Genomic DNA, 16662 nt, shown 5'->3' on the forward strand with positions numbered 1-16662 from the left:
GCAGGTTAGGTGGATTGGTGATGATAAAATTGCTCCTTAGTGTCCAGGGTTGTGCAGGTTAGGTGGGTTACAGGGACATGGCGGGGGTGTGGGCCTAGTTATGGTGCTGTTTCAGAGGGTTGGTGCAGACTGGATGGGCCGAATAGCCTCTTTCTGCACTGTAGGGATTCTGTGGTTCTATGGTCATGGGAGGATATAAATACATTTTGTATTGTGAGGGAGTCACAGGAAGCATCATGGTTAATCAGGAAGTCCAAACAATGTGTATGCTACATTGGAAGGACTGGGATTTATAATGAAGAAGATTTTTGTGACACACTAGGTAATATAAGCTGCATGAAGTACATATGTTTTTCAAGCAGAAATGTTTTGAGTGTGTGCTATTTAGCTTTCTCCTATTTGATTCCAGTTCCACCTGTGCTACAGGTCGAGAATGGTCAGTGTGTCGTACAGAATAAGAGTGAGGGCGATTTGACCCATTGTGCATATCAGCAGTGAAGGTACAAGTGGATGTGCAAGTCCTGAACAGCCTGTGATTGATCTGCTCACCATCTGTTCCTGCAGGTCATACAGACACATCGGACTGCATCAATTAACTGCAAGCTATTTTGTCACAGTCTTGAGGGACATTTCATTTCCATTCACATCACTTTCCGTTTATTATAAGCCTCCGCTGTCAGGCTCAAATATACATTACATTTTATTAGCTTACGTTAATCAAACATAAGACGCTACTGTATATATTTTTTAAATCATTCAGTCCAGACAGTTTTATTTTGTTTGAAAGGAATTGTGCGTCACCCTGTTTAAAATCAGCAAATGAAATCGGTTTACTCGGCCCATGGCAACATGATTGTAGAAAGAATGATGGTTGCAAATAGGAGCAAACACAACCAAACCCATTTTAGACTCTCAGTGGAAAACTCAGTCAGGAGAACATTAGACTTTTTATCTGTTTTAACAGATCCCTTCCAGGCAAAGCTTGTGTCTTTACCTGGAAGGATCTGACAAATGGGTCCAGGGTATTTCTTGATTGAAGAGTCTTGTTCCGTACTTATCCCACAATCTTGGAGGGTAACAAACACAATGCTGTGATTTAAGAAAAGAGGAAGATAAAATCAGGGGATGATAGTGCAAGCAGTTCTACAGAATTAGGCAAAATGCTAGAATCTATTATTAGTGATGTGGCAACAGGACATTTCAAAAGTCAGAATAGGATTAAGAAAAGTCAACATGGATTTATGAAAGTGAAATCATTATTGTGTGTGTTATGATGATATAAAAGCACCAATCACTCATAAAGGATTAAGCAAACACATTGTGTGGTCATTTTTGAATTCTAGGCACATGTGAACAGGTATACATGGTTAGAAAGTTTGAACATATCAGAGCGGCAGAGCTGTGTGTCCGTGTTCTGCTCCAGGTTAAAGTGAAACTGAGGTTGGATTAAATATGGGTGGCAAGATAGGACAGCGGTTAGCACTGTTGCTTCGCAACACCAGGGTCCCATTTTCGGTTCCGGGCTTGGGTCACTGCATGTTCTCCCCGTGTTTGCGAGTTTCGTCCGGGTGCTCCGGTTTCCTCGCACAAGTTCCGAAAGACGTGCTGTTAGGTGAATTGGACATTCTGAATTCTCCCTCACTGTGCCCAAACAGGCGCCGGAGTGTGGTGACTAGGGGATTTTCACAGTAACTTAATTGCAGTGTTAATGTAAGCCTACTTGTGACAATAACAAAGATAATAATTAATAACACATCTCTCTGAAAGTGATGTTATCCCTAAAAGGCATTTACAGCATCCCACTTTCTTTTTAAAGATACTTCCCCCCCTCCTTCTAAAGAAGTATAACTATTTACAATACATGGTCAGTTACCATCACGTAAGTGTATAGAACTAACAAATCTCTGAGTCTCTAAAGTACAGAAGCAATCTGCTGGTACACCCAGATCTCGTAATGATAACCTTGTTTGGAGGTTTCTTTAATTTCTCACAGTGATTTGTGGGATTGTCAATCTTGGATGATGTTGTTCCTGGTTTCATTTGAGATCTTGTCCTTGATGCAAGATTTGTCCTCGGTTACTGCTCAGTGATTGAGGAGTCACATATAAGCTAGATCAGGTAAGGATGGTAGATTTCCTTCCCTAAAGGACATTAGTCACCACAGAATCATCATAGAATTTACAATGCAGAAGGAGACATTCGGCCCATCGAGTCTGCACCGGCCTTTGGAAAGAGCACCCCACTTGAGCCCACGCCTCAACCCTAACCCCGTAACCCAATAACCTCACCCAATCTTTTTGGACACTAAGGGCAATTAATCATGGCCAATCCACCTCATCTGCACATCTTTGGACTGTGGGGGGAAACCGGAGCACCCAGGGGAAACCCACGCAGACACGGGGAGAACGTGCAGACTCCGCACAGACAGTGACCTAAACTGGGAATCGAACCTGGGACCCTGGGGCTGTGAAGCAATTGTGCTAATCACTGTGCCACAGTGCTGCCCAGATGAGTGAATCAGATGAGTTTTTATGACAATCGGCATTGGTTTTATGGTCATCATTTGACTTTAAATTCCAGAATTTTATTGATTTCCAATTTCACCATCTCCCGTGGTGAGATTTGAACCCTGGGCCCCAGCTCTTGCCCTGGGTCTCTGAATTGCTAGTCGAGTGGCAATACCAACAGGCCATCACCTGTTGCATCTGCTGGTGAAGTGGTCAATGGGTTCTGTAGGCTGTAATTGAAATGACAGGAATACTAGTCGATGAATTGGGATGTGAATCTGATTCTGAATGGGACTTCCAATGTAGCCCAGGGGCACGCAATTTAACCAAATGGGAACTATGTCCCATAGCCAGCGCATTTAGCCGCATGTTTCCTGGCCCTCGCAGTGCCCAGAAACACATCGCTATCTAACCGGACTCCGGTTAGATATGAGGCCTCAGCGGGGAACGTGGAGCAGAGACTGCACTTAGTCCTGTTTCCTGCACTGATAAGCTCTGCTCGCCGAAAGACCTCATCGCAGGGAGGGATTGGGACGCCATTTGTAAATAGTGTCCTGGTCTCTCGAGCCCCTGACATGACCCCCAAATTCCCCCAAGTCCCAACTCACTGTAAAGGGCTCCCTGGGCCCCTCACTTGCGCAGGGTACCTCCCACCTGATCACTGTCGCTCTCAAATTGCAAGCTTGGTATCTTGGCAACTTGGTAGTGCCAGCCTGGCAACCCAGCCGTGCCCCTGGCAGTTGGCAGTACCACCTGGTAGTGTCAGGATGGCACCAAGGTGGCACTGCCAGGGTGTGAAGTGGGCACCTAGGTAGCACTGTCAGGATGCCCAGCTGGCACCAGCAGTGCCAGGGTACTGCCCTGGCCAGAGGGCATGCTCCTGGGGGCCTTCAATCTCCTGGGAGACCTCCACAAGTTCCATTCCTTCTGGTCCCCATTTGTGGGGAGCAATACTGAACGGCGCTCACCCCTAGTCTCCAAGGCGAAGGAGATAGGTCCCAACGCCTTGGGTACCTCAGTAAACTGCATATTAATGTGAGACTAGCAGTATCATTCTAATGTGCAGATGTTCCCAAAGGTGATCCCGCCCACAATGGTTGGGCTTCACATCGCAACGTCTCGTGAGATCGCATTACATCTCATGTGGCGTGGTGACCCAGGTGGATCCAGGTAATGGGGTCTCCCGTCATTTTACCGGCCATGTTGCGGCACGAAGTACTGCTTTTCACGCGGTAGATCGCGCTCCATGTCTTTTGGGGATTTTACTCTTCTTCTGTTAATCCTTTTTTTAAATAATTTTTTTTCATAAATTTAGTGTACCCTATTCATTTTTTTCCAATTAAAAGGCAATTTACTGTGACCAATCCACCTACCCTGCACATCTTCGGGTTGTGGGGGCGAAACCCACACAAACACGGGGAGAATGTGCAAACTCCACACGAACAGTGACCCAGAGCCGGGATCGAACCTGGGACCTCGATGCCATGAGGCAGCAGTGCTAACCACTGTGCCACCGTGCTGCCCTCCTCTCCTGTTAATCCTGATGTATTCAACCTGTGTTGACCGTCATTCCCAATTACTAGTGAAACTTTTATGGATGGCTTTTCTGGTTCAGATATACTTGAATCAAGAAATAATAGTGCTGCCTAAACATTCTGAATGGGTCACATGTCAGCTGTGTTTCAATTTAAACTGTGGAATTTTGTGGACATTTTGTCAATATCCCATGGTCATCTTCCTCGTTTTACTCAATTTATTGTTCAGTCACTCCCGAAACCATTCGTCATAATCATAACCTTCACTGACCCGATTTTTATAATTATTTTTTGTTTGTTTGATTCTTTCTCATTCGCTACTGATCCAGCCCATGCCCTGATCAGCAGCTCCATTGCGGTCTGACCAGAAGGTCAAGGGTCATGTCATGCCATGTTGCACCATCTGAGGCTGCTCACGATGTTGTGCCTGTATTGAATCTTATTGCCAAGCTGAGTACGATGTTGTTTAGAAGTAATTATTACTGCATACCATGTCACATGTACTATGACTCTATAAAGTCCCCATAAGGGATTGCGAAAACATGATGTGGGTTAATGTATTAATTTTAGGACCTGTGAACAGACATACATGGACAGAAAGCTTGAGGACATCAGAGTTGCAGAGCTGTGTGTCTGTGCTCTGCTCCAGGCCAAAGTGAAACTGAGGCTGGATCACATGATACCCTTCCCTTCAAGTGATGTCATCCCTTAAAGGAATTTACTTATTCAAATTTTTTATTTTTAATCAAATTTTTAAAATAAATATAGAATGCCTAATTCCTTTTTTTTCTAATTAAGGGGCAATTTAGCATGGCCAATCCACCTATCTGCACATCTTTGGGTTGCAGGGGTGAGACCCATGCAGACATGGGGAGAATGCGCAAACTCCACACGGACAGTGACCCTGGCCTAGGATCGAACCTGGGAGGTGTGGTGAGGCCGCAGTGCTAATCACTACGCCACCGTGCTGCCCCCTTAAAGGCACTTCCAACAATTATCTTCCGCAAATGTATATTTGAGTTTTTGGAGGATGCAACTAGTAGGACAGATATGAAGGATAAGTGAAAAGGGGTGTATTTTCAAAAGGCATTCAATATATGCCACCCAAGAGGTCATTACATTAAATTAGGGCTTTTGGGATTAGATTAATATATTAGCATGGATAATATTAATTAATGGGCAGAAAACAGAGAGTAGGAATAAACAGGCTATTTTCAGGATTGTCAGGCTGGAACTAATAGGGTACTACAAGAATTAGTGCTGAGGCTTCAGCTATTTAATCCATGACGGCATTGAGTGTAAAGTTAGGTTGGAAAGCTAATAGTGAGGAAGGCACAGGGAATCTTCAGTGAGACACAGACGAATTGATTGAGTAAACAAGAACACGGCAGATGCAATACAATGTGGCGAAGTATGAAGTTATCCATTTTGGTAGGGGAAATTTAAAAAAAAACACTGAATGGTGAGAAACTGGTAAATGTTTCAATGTAGAGGGATCTTGCAATCACAGAAAGTTAACATTTAGGCAAAGGAAGCAATCAGAAGACAAATGGCATGTTCAGTTTTGTTGCAAAGGGATTGTAGTTTAAAGTGAAGAAGTCTTTCTACAAATATACACGGCATTGGTGGGGCCATACGTGGAGAGTACTGAGGCCAGTTTTGATCTTGTTACCTAAGGAAGGGTACTCATGCCTTTGAGGAATGCATGTTCAGTAGACTGATTCCTGGGATGAGGATGATAGTCCGATGAGGAGAAATTGAGAGATGAGGGCTGGATTCTCCGCCCCGCCGCGCCACATTTCTGCCTCGACCTGCCGGAGTGATTCTCCATTACGCTGGCCGGTCAATGGGGTTTCCTATTGTGTAGCAGCCCCACGCCGTCGGGAAACCCCCGGGCGCCGGCAAAACGGAGAATCCCGCCGGCGGACAATCCCGCCCAAAACCTTTATTCCCTGGAGTTTAGCAGAATGCAAGATGATCTCATTGAAACATCTAACATTCTTACACTGTTTGGCAGGGTAGATGCTAAGAAAATGTATTCATTGGCTGGGGAGCACAGAAAACGAGGTCACAGTCTCTGAATAAGAGCTTGGTCATTTAGGACTGAAATGAGCAGATATTTCTTCACTCAGAGAGTTGTAAATCTTTGAAATTCTCTATCCCAGAGAACTGTGGATGTTCAATCATTGAGTCTGTTCAAGGCAGAGGTCAGTGGATTTGGCCGTAAGGGAATTAATGGACATGGAGGTCGTGGTGGAATTGAGGCAGAGATCAGCCATGACCTTATTGATTGGTGGCGAAGGTTGAGCGGACGGTATAGTCTACCCCAGCACCTATTTCTTACATTCTTATGCTATTATCGGGTGACCAGTAAAACTTCTGCCCTCTCCAGAACTAAGTCCGTGAAGATGAACCACATGAATTTTGTTTGTTTGTTGGAATTGTGAAAATGGGGCCACGTTCATGGTAAAGTTAAAGAGGACCCAAAATGACAAGTCCTATTTTCTTGGGGTTAGGCTAAAGCAGAGGTTTTCTGCCGGGCTCAACAAGTGGATTGTGGGCTGTTCTTACCTTGGGCTCCACTTTCGATGCCTTTGAGTCAGAGGTTATGGGTTCAGGTCCCACTCCAGGTGCATGAAGTCAAATTTGGTCTGACTTTCCAGGGCAGTATGGAGTGAGCGAGTGCTGTTCAGTATGAAGCACTTTCTACTCTCTCAAATGAACTGCAGGGTCCATCAGTCACTGTAACATGAGCTAAGACCATAAGACATAAGAACAGAATTAGGCGATTTGGCCCATCGAGACTGCTCTGCCATTCAATCATGGCTGATATGTTTCTCATCCCATTCTCCATAAGCCCTGATCCTCTTATTAATCAAGAACATATCTACCTCTGTCTTAAAGACACTCAGTGATTTGGCCTCCACAGCCTTCTGCGGCAAAGAGTTCCATAGATTCACCACCCTCTGGCTGAAGAAATTCCTCCTCAAGTGTTGGTCTTGAAGCGACTGATTCGTTTTCGCATCTGTCGCTAAGACAAAGTCTGAGCTTTCAGACTTTCCTCAGGCTTCCAGTCCAGTGATGGCAATCGGTGCTTCAAAAAAACATCACATTTCTATGTGCTCTTATGTTCCAGCCCTGTTTCTGGGCCTATGGAGAGAGGATCTTGGTTTAGGCATCAGTGAGAGGAGGAGGGAAATTAAGTAGACATTTGGACATCAGCCTGAGTTCTGTACCGATTTAACAGACTGCGGTACTTTGTCGTGATTTAACCTATTGTACACCAGTCTGTCTCTGTCAAGTTGCACTTGAATGGTACTGGTGGCTTGCAGACACTGCAGGCGTCTTGGGAGAAGGAAATGGTGATGGTGACAAATTAGAAATGTATGCATTGGTTGTCTTATTGTTTTGAAAACAATAGCAACTCTGGTTTCTTTTATACTTTCACAGGATGTGAGCGTCACTGGCAAGGCCACATCTGTGCCTCTGGAGAATGAAGCCACTTTCTTGAACCGCCACAGTCCATGTTGTGTAGGTACGTCCACAGTGCTGTTAGGGAGGGAGTTCCAGGAATTTGACCCAGTGACAGTGAAGGAAAGGCGATGTATTTCCAAGGGAGTGTAGTGATCTCTATATGTGCATGTACACAAGGGGTTAATGTATAATCAGTAGCACCACATGATCACTAGAGGGCCGGACCAACAGGGGTATAAAAGGCAACCACATTGGGTCTCTGGCTCTCTTGGGGGTGCACTGTGACCAGGGCAATATCAGAGTAGTTCAGATGGCTAGTGGAGTTAGGTATAGTTACTGTAGTTAGATCTTGTGAACCTTATCACTAGTATCAAAGTTAAAGTAAAGAACTCATGCAATTATTGTTATAGTTACTCAATAAACCTCTTGTTACTACTGGATGAGTTCGAGTCTTCTTGATCGAGATTCAGAAGACCACTTCATTAGCCAAGGATTGAGTATCACATGTTACCTACCACACAGGTAACACAACATGGTACCAGGCTTATTGGCTTTAACAGAACTAGTTAGGTTAGGTTAGACAAAAAGAGAAGAAAATTCAGACCGGATATTCAACAGTGGAAGACTTCGCAGCAAATGGATTCTCGATTACTAACTATGGGACTCATTGGACCTCTAGGGCAGCTGGAAACAACCGATAATTAAAGTTATGACTGGAAAGGATTTGAACAGATATTCCAAATATTTATCGCAGCTAATGATTTAAGCACGGTCTCTGACACAATGAAAATAGCACTACTCTCTCAATAGGAGGGCATGAAGCTAGAGAAATCTATAAATGCTTTAATTATTTAGAAGGTGAAGCCAACACCAAAATAGAAGTAATACTCAAAAAATTTGATGAACACAGTAAGAGTCAGTCTGGACAGATGCTGGAAAGATTTAACTCTTGTCATAAATGCCTGAGAAACAGAGGACCCATTACTGATTTTATCACAAATCTCAAGTTAATACCACAAGGCTGTGATTATGCTGATTTCAGAGACATTATGATAATGGATCAATTAATTTCTGGACTAACTGACAAAAATTTGAAGGAAGAACTTTCACAAGATAAGTATCTAACTCTAGAAACTGCTATACAAAAATGCCTTGCTTATGAACAAAAACAAAATCAATACAAGTTTTTACAAACACAGAATCAGTATCTAGAAAACAAAATCGGTAAAAGTGGCGCGAACATGAAGCTTTGCGCAAGTCAAGGAGACACAGCCGGAGTGAGACATATCCAGAGTGGGAATTTGGAACTTGGTAATTTGGTGCAGTGAAATAATTCGGTACAGAGTGGGAGAAGGTGCTTTTTCCCTACTGTTTTGTTCTCTCCCTTTCTTCTGGCCTGTAACGTTTAATCTGCAGGGAGAGAACCAGAGAGCATCTGAGACCCTCGGAAGGTAAGTAAGTGATTTTTATTCATTTTTACTTTTATTACCTTTTCAAATTGTGTTGGGTGGGGTGGGGGGGGGGGGGGGGGAACTGAAGTCACATCACAGAAAAGCTGTGACCTGATTAGCTGGTTGGGAATCTACACTAAATTCAAAAAATTAAGCATTGTTAAACTAATTAAACATAATTACTTATTACTTAATTATAATTGAGAGGGGTATCTAAGCCAGAGATCGGAGAGTACTGTATTTAGCTTTCACATTTATAGTAGAAATCTCGTGCTAGGAAACATACAGTTAACAGTAACTTTTATTTTAAACTTTTAAATTTAATTTCCTGATTAATTGACGCAATGTCAATTAGAGGGATGCAGTGCTCTGACTGAGAGATGTGGCAGGTCCGGGACGCTGGCTTCATCTGCAGAAAGTGCACCCAACTGCAGCTCCTCACAGACCACATAGTTCGGTTGGAGCAGCAGTTGGATGCACTTAGGAGCATGCAGGTGGCGGAAAGTGTCATAGATAGCAGTTATATAAATGTGGTCACACCCAAGGTGCAGGCAGAGAAATGGGTGACCACCAGAAAGGGCAGGCAGTCAGTGCAGGGATCCCCTGTGGTTTCCCCCTCTCAAACAGGTATACTCCTTTGGATACTGTCGGGGGGGATAGCCTATCAGGGGAAAACAGCAGCAGCCAGAGCAGTGGCACCACGGCTGGCTCTGATGTTTGGAAAGGAGGGTCAAAGCGCAGAAGAGCAATAGTCATAGGGGACTCTATAGTCAGGGGCACAGATAGGCGCTTCTGTGGATGTGAAATAGACTCCAGGATGGTGTGTTGCCTTCCTGGTGCCAGGGTCCGTGATGTCTCTGAACGGGAAGCGGGCATCCTGAAGGGGAAGGGCAAAGAGGCAGAGGTCGTTGTACATATTGGTACTAATGACATAGGCAGGAAGGGGCATGAGGTCCTGCAGCAGGAGTTCAGGGAGCTAGGCAGAAAGTTAAGAGACAGGACCTCTAGGGTTGTAATCTCGGGATTACTCCCTGTGCCACATGCCAGTGAGGCTAGAAATAGGAAGATATAGCAGCTAAACATGTGGCTAAACAGCTGGTGTAGGAGGGAGGGTTTCCATGATCTGGAACACTGGGAGCTCTTCCGGGGCATGCGTAACCTATATAAGATGGACAGGTTGCATCTAAACTGGAGAGGCATAAATACCCTGGCCGCGAGGTTTGCTAGTGTAACACGGGAGGGTTTAAACTAGTATGGCAGAGGGGGTGGGCACCGGAGCAATAGGTCAGAAAGTGATAGCATTAAGGGAGAACTAGGGAATAGGGCCAGTATGGCTCTGAGGCAGAGCAGACAGGGAGAGGTTGCTGAACACAGCGGGTCTGGTGGCCTGAAGTGCATATGTTTTAATGCAAGAAGTATTACGGGTAAGGCAGATGAATTTAGAGCTTAGATTAGTACTTGGAACTATGATGTTGTTGCCATTACAGAGACCTGGTTGAGGGAAGGATAGGATTGGCAGCTAAATGGTCCAGGATTTAGATGTTTCAGGCGGGATACAGGGGGATGTAAAAGGGGTGGCGGAGATGCGCTACTGGTTAGGGAGAATATCACAGCTGTACTACGGGAGGACACCTCAGAGGGCAGTGAGGCTATATGAGTAGAGATCATGAATAAGAAGGGTGCAGTCACAATGTTGGGGGTTTACTACAGGCCTCCCAACACCCGGCGGGTGATAGAGGAACAGATAGGTAGACAGATTTTGGACAAGAATAAAAACAACAGGGTTGTTGTGATGGGAGACTTCAACTTCCCCAATATTGACTGAGACTCACTTAGTGCCAGGGGCTTAGACGGGGCAGAGTTTGTAAGGAGCATCCAGGAGGGATCCTTAAAACAATATGTAGACAGTCCAACCAGTGAAGGGGCTGTACTGGACCTGGTATTGGGGAATGGGCCTGGCCAGGTGGTAGAAGTTTCAGTAGGGGAGCATTTCGGGAACAGTGACCACAATTCAGTAAGTTTTAAAGTGCTGGTGGACAAGGATAAGAGTGGTCCTAGGGTGAATGTGCTAAATTGGGGGAAAGCTAATTATAACAATATTAGGCGGTAACTGAAAAACCTAGATTGGAGGCGGATGTTTGAGGGTAAATCAACATCCTGACATGTGGGAGGCTTTCAAGTGTCAGTTGAAAGGAATTCAGGACTGGCATGTTCCTGTGAGGAAGAAGGATAAATACGGCAAATTTCAGGAACCTTGGATGACAAGAGATATTGTAGGCATCGTCAAAAAGAAAAAGGAGGCATTTGTCAGGGCTAAAAAGCTGGGAACAGACGAAGCCTGTGTGGAATATAAGGAAAGTAGGAAGGAACTTAAGCAAGGAGTCAGGAGGGCTAGAAGGGGTCATGAAAATTCATTGGCAAATAGGGTTAAGGAAAATCCCAAGGCTTTTTACATGGACATAAAAAGCAAGAGGGTAGCCAGCGAAAGGGTAGGCCCACTGAAGGATAGGCAAGGGAATCTATGTGTGGAGCCAGTGGAAATAGGCGAGGTACTAAATGAATACTTTGCATCTGTATTCACCAAAGAGAAGGAATTGGTGGATGTTGAGTCTGGAGAAGGGTGTGTAGATAGCCTGGGTCGCATTGAGATCCAAAAAGACGAGGTGTTGGGCGTCTTGAAAAATATTAAGGTAGATAAGTCCCCAGGGCCTGATGGGATCTACCCCAGAATACTGAAGGAGGCGAGAGAGGAAATTGCTGAAGCCTTGACAAAAATCTTTGGATCCTCACTGTCTTCATTTGATGTCCTGGAGGACTGGAGAATAGACAATGTTGTTCCTTTGTTTAAGAAGGGTAGCAAGGATAATCCAGGGAACTACAGGCCGGTGAGCCTTACGTCAGTGGTAGGGAAATTACTGGAGAGAATTCTTCGAGACAGGATCTACTCCCATTTGGAAGCAAATGAACGTATTAGTGAGAGGCAGCATGGTTTTGTGAAGGGGAGGTCGTGTCTCACTAATTTGTTTTTCGAGGAGGTCACAAAGATGATTGATGCAGGTAGGGCAGTGGATGTTGTCTATATGGACTTCAGTAAGGCCTTTGACAAGGTCCCTCATGGTAGACTGGTACAAAAGGTGAAGTCACACGGGATCAGGGGTGAGCTGGCAAGGTGGATACAGAACTGGCTAGGTCATAGAAGGCAGAGAGTAGCAATGGAAGGGTGCTTTTCTAATTGGAGGACTGTGACTAGTTGTGTTCCGCAAGGATCAGTGCTGGGACCTTTGCTGTTCGTAGTATAAAGAAATGATTTGGAGGAAAATGTAACTCGTCTGATTAGTAAGTTTGCAGACGACACAAAGGTTGGTGGAATTGCGGATAGCGATGAGGACTGTCAGAGGACACAGCAGGATTTAGATCGTCTGGAGACTTGGGCGGAGGGATGGCAGATGGAGTTTAGTCCGGACAAATGTGAGGTAATGCATTTTGGAAACTCTAATACAGGTAGTGAATGGTAGAACCCTCAAGAGTATTGAAAGTCAGAGAAATCCAGGTGTACAGGTCCACACGTCACTGAAAGGGGCAACACAGGTGGAGAAGGTAGGCAAGAAGGCATACGGCATGCTTGCCTTCATTGGCCGGGGCATTGAGTATAAGCATTGGCATGTCATGTTGCAGCTGTCTAGAACCTTAGTTAGGCCACACTTGGAGTATAGTGTTCAATTCTGGTCGCCACACTACCAGAAGAATGTGGAGGCTTTAGAGAGTGTGCAGAAGAGATTTACCAGGATGTTGCCTGGTATGGAGGGCATTAGCTATGAGGAGCGGTTGAATAAATTTGGTTTGTTCTCACTGGAACGACGGAGATGGAGGGGCGACCTGATAGAGGTCTACAAAATTATGAGGGGCATAGACAGAGTGGATAGTCAGAGGCTTTTCCCCGGGGTAGAGGGGTCAATTACTAGGGGGCATAAGTTTAAGGTGCGAGTGGCAAGGCTTAGAGTAGATGTACGAGGCAAGTCTTTTACACAGAGGGTAGTGGGTGCCTGGAACTCGCTGCCGGAGGAGGTGGTGGAAGCAGGGATGATAGTGACATTTAAGGGGCATCTTGACAAAGACATGAATAGGATGGGAATAGAGGGATAGGGACCCAGGAAGTGTAGAAGATTGTAGTTTAGTGGGCAGCATGGTTGGCACGGGCTTGGAGGGCCGTAGGCCCTGTTCCTGTGCTGTACGTTTCTTTGTTCTTTGTTCTTTATTCTTTGAACACTCACCACGTGGCAGAGGCAGGATCTCACTAGATGCAACAGCGCTTTTTGATTGGCAGCCACCTTGAGCAAGAGTGTTCCGGCCAGTATGCACATGTGCACTTCTGAAAAAGAAGGAAAACGGCAAAATACACTCGAGAAACCGCGCATGTGCAGTTGCGAAAAGAGCGCACAGTAAAGGAAACTCGAATTGCGCATTCGCAATCGATTCTTACGCATGACGTCACGAGTGTCATGACATCAGAGGACCCGGACCATGCCCACTTTAAAGGGAAATGCAAGAAAATGAACAAAAAGACATTTAAAGCTGCAAAACCAAATTTTCATCCATCAAAAGACAGAACAATGCCCGAACTTAAACCAGCAGTTAAAAATAACCTCCGCAGCACCCTGGCACAAGTAGTTTGCACCACCCAAAGAGGAGAGCACAGTGATTTGTTAATTGAAGAATACTACTCAGAAGATGATGTCTTCATTGGACATAGAAAGAACAATGACAAATCCGAAACAAAAAAAGATGATTTGTTCATTGAAGACTACTGCTCAGACATGGCTGCGTTATTCGGAATTGATGATCATTGCATCAGCAACACGGTTGAAACGCTCAATACGACTCGTCTCATGGTAGATGAATCCAATACCACGATGCCATGGCAGATCGTCGATACATTGGATGACAGCAATACCCAAGAAGAAGACGACGCCACACAGAGCACAGATTGACTCTACAGCGAGAACGCTGCATGACAGAGAAAGCGATGACAGACTCCACAGAGAGAGCGATGAAAGACTCCACAGAGAGAGCGATGAAGGACTCCACAGAAAGAGCGATGAAAGGCTCCACAGAGTGAGAGATGAAAGACTCCACAGAGAGAGCATAGAATATAGAACATAGAAAAATACAGCACAGAACAGGCCCTTCAGCCCATGGTGTTGTGCCGAACCTTTGTCCTAGATTAATCATAGATTATCATTGAATTTACAGTGCAGAAGCAGGCCACCCAGCCCATGGAGTCCCCACCGGCCCTTGCAAAGAGCACCCTACCCAAGGTCAACACCTCCACCCAACACTAAGGGCAATTTTGGACACTTAGGGCAATTTATCATGGCCAATCCACCTAACCTGCACATCTTTGGACTGTGGGAGGAAACCGGAGCACCCGGAGGAAACCCACGCACACATGGGGAGGATGTGCAGACTCCGCACAGACAGTGACCCAAGCTGGAATCGAACCTGGGACCCTGGAGCTGAGAAGCAATTGTGCTATCCGCAATGCTACCGTGCTGCCCTTAAGAACAAATTAATCTACACTATATCATGCTACCGTAATCCATGTACCTATCCAATAGCTGCTTGAAGGTCCCTAATGTTTCCGACTCAACTACTTCCACAGGCAGTGCATTCCATGCCCCCACTACTCTCTGGGTAAAGAACCTACCTCTTACATCCCCTCTATATCTTCCACCATTCACCTTCAATTTATGTCCCCTTGTAATGGTTTGTTCCACCCGGGGAAAAAGTCTCTGACTGTCTACTCTATCTATTCCCCTGATCATTTTATAAACCTCTATCAAGTCGCCCCTCATCATTCTCCGTTCAAATGAGAAAAGGCCTAGCACCCTCAACCTTTCCTCATAAGACCTACTCTCCATTCCAGGCAACATCCTGGTAAATCTCCTTTGCACCTTTTCCAAAGCTTCCACATCCTTTCTAAAATGAGGCGACCAGAACTGTACACAGTACTCCAAATGTGGCCTTACCAAAGTTTTGTACAGCTGCATCATCACCTCATGGCTCTTAAATTCAATCCCTCCGTTAATGAACGTGAGCACACCATAGGCTTTCTTCACAGCTCTATCCACTTGAGTGGCAACTTTCAAAGATGTATGAACATAGACCCCAAGATCTCTCTGCTCCTCCACATTGCCAAGAACTCTACCGTTAACCCTGTATTCCGCATTCATATTTGTCCTTCCAAAATGGACAACCTCACACTTTTCAGGGTTAAACTCCATCTGCCACTTCTCAGCCCAGCTCTGCATCCTATCTATGTCTCTTTGCAGCTGACAACAGCCCTCCTCACTATCCACAACTCCACCAATCTTCGTATCGTCTGCAAATTTACTGACCCACCCTTCAACTCCCTCATCCAAGTCATTAATGAAAATCACAAACAGCAGAGGACCCAGAACTGATCCTTGCGGTACGCCACTGGTAACTGGGATCCAGGCTGAATATTTGCAATCCACCACCACTCTCTGACTTCTATCGGTTAGCCAGTTCGTTATCCAACTGTCCAAATTTCCCACTATCCCATGCCTCCTTACTTTCTGCATAAGCCTACCATGGGGAACCTTATCAAATGCCTTACTAAAATCCATGTACACTACATCCACTGCTTTACCTTCATCCACATGCTTGGTCACCTCCTCAAATAATTCAATAAGACTTGTAAGGCAAGACCTACCCCTCACAAATCCGTGCTGACTATCCCTAATCAAGCAATGTCTTTCCAGATGCTCAGAAATCCTATCCCTCAGTACCCTTTCCATTACGTTGCCTACCACCGAAGTAAGACTAACTGGCCTGTAATTCCTAGGGTTATCCTTAGTCCCTTTTTTGAACCGGGGCACGACATTCGCCACTCTCCAATCCTCTGGTACCACCCCTGTTGACAGTGAGGACGAAAAGATCATTGCCAACGGCTCTGCAATTTCATCTCTTGCTTCCCATAGAATCCTTGGATATCTCCCGTCAGGCCCGGGGGACTTGTCTATCCTATGGTTTTTCAAAATGCCCAACACACCTTCCTTCCTAACAAGTATTTCCTCGCGCTTACCAGTCTGTTTCCACTGTCCTCTCCAACAATATGGACCTCTCATTTGTAAATACAGAAGAAAAATACTCGTTCAAGACCTCTCCTATCTCTTCAGACTCAATACACATTCTCCCGCTACTGTCCTTGATCAGACCTACCCTCGCTCCAGTCATTCTCATATTTCTCACATAGGTGTAAAAGGCCTTGGGGCTTTCCTTGATCCCACCCGCCAAAGATTGTTCATGCCCTCTCTTAGCTCTCCTAATCCCTTTCTTCAGTTCCCTCCTGGCTATCTTGCATCCATCCAGCACCCTGTCTGAACCTTGTTTCCTCAGCCTCACAGAAGTCTCTTTTTTCCTCTTAACAAGACATTCAACCTCTCTTGTCAACCATGGTTTCCGCACTCGACCATATCTTCCCTGCCTGACAGGGACATACATATCGAGGACACATAGTACCTGTTCCTTGAACATGTTCCACATTTCACTTGTGTCCTTCCCTGACAGCCTATGTTCCCAACATATGCACTTCAATTCTTGTCTGACAACATCGTATTTACCCTTCCCCCAATTGTAAACCTTGCCCTGTTGCACCCACCTATCCCTCTCCAT

At 45.3% G+C, this 16662-nt stretch overlaps 1 long non-coding RNA gene across 1 annotated transcript in view; it reads right to left on the bottom strand.

The window, feature by feature from the left end:
- Nucleotides 1–782: 782 nt before the first annotated feature.
- LOC140397991 (uncharacterized) overlaps nucleotides 783–16662 on the bottom strand; it is a 288188-nt gene continuing 272308 nt past the window's right edge. Inside the window, exons 3-4 of the long non-coding RNA XR_011937374.1 lie at nucleotides 13239–13336; nucleotides 783–1089 (exon numbers count right to left, since the gene is read on the bottom strand). This is a non-coding gene — a long non-coding RNA (uncharacterized lncRNA). The remainder of the gene's footprint in view (nucleotides 1090–13238; nucleotides 13337–16662) is intronic.

The sequence above is a fragment of the Scyliorhinus torazame genome, chromosome 21, assembly GCF_047496885.1.
Source record: "Scyliorhinus torazame isolate Kashiwa2021f chromosome 21, sScyTor2.1, whole genome shotgun sequence".
Lineage (NCBI taxonomy): Eukaryota > Metazoa > Chordata > Chondrichthyes > Carcharhiniformes > Scyliorhinidae > Scyliorhinus > Scyliorhinus torazame.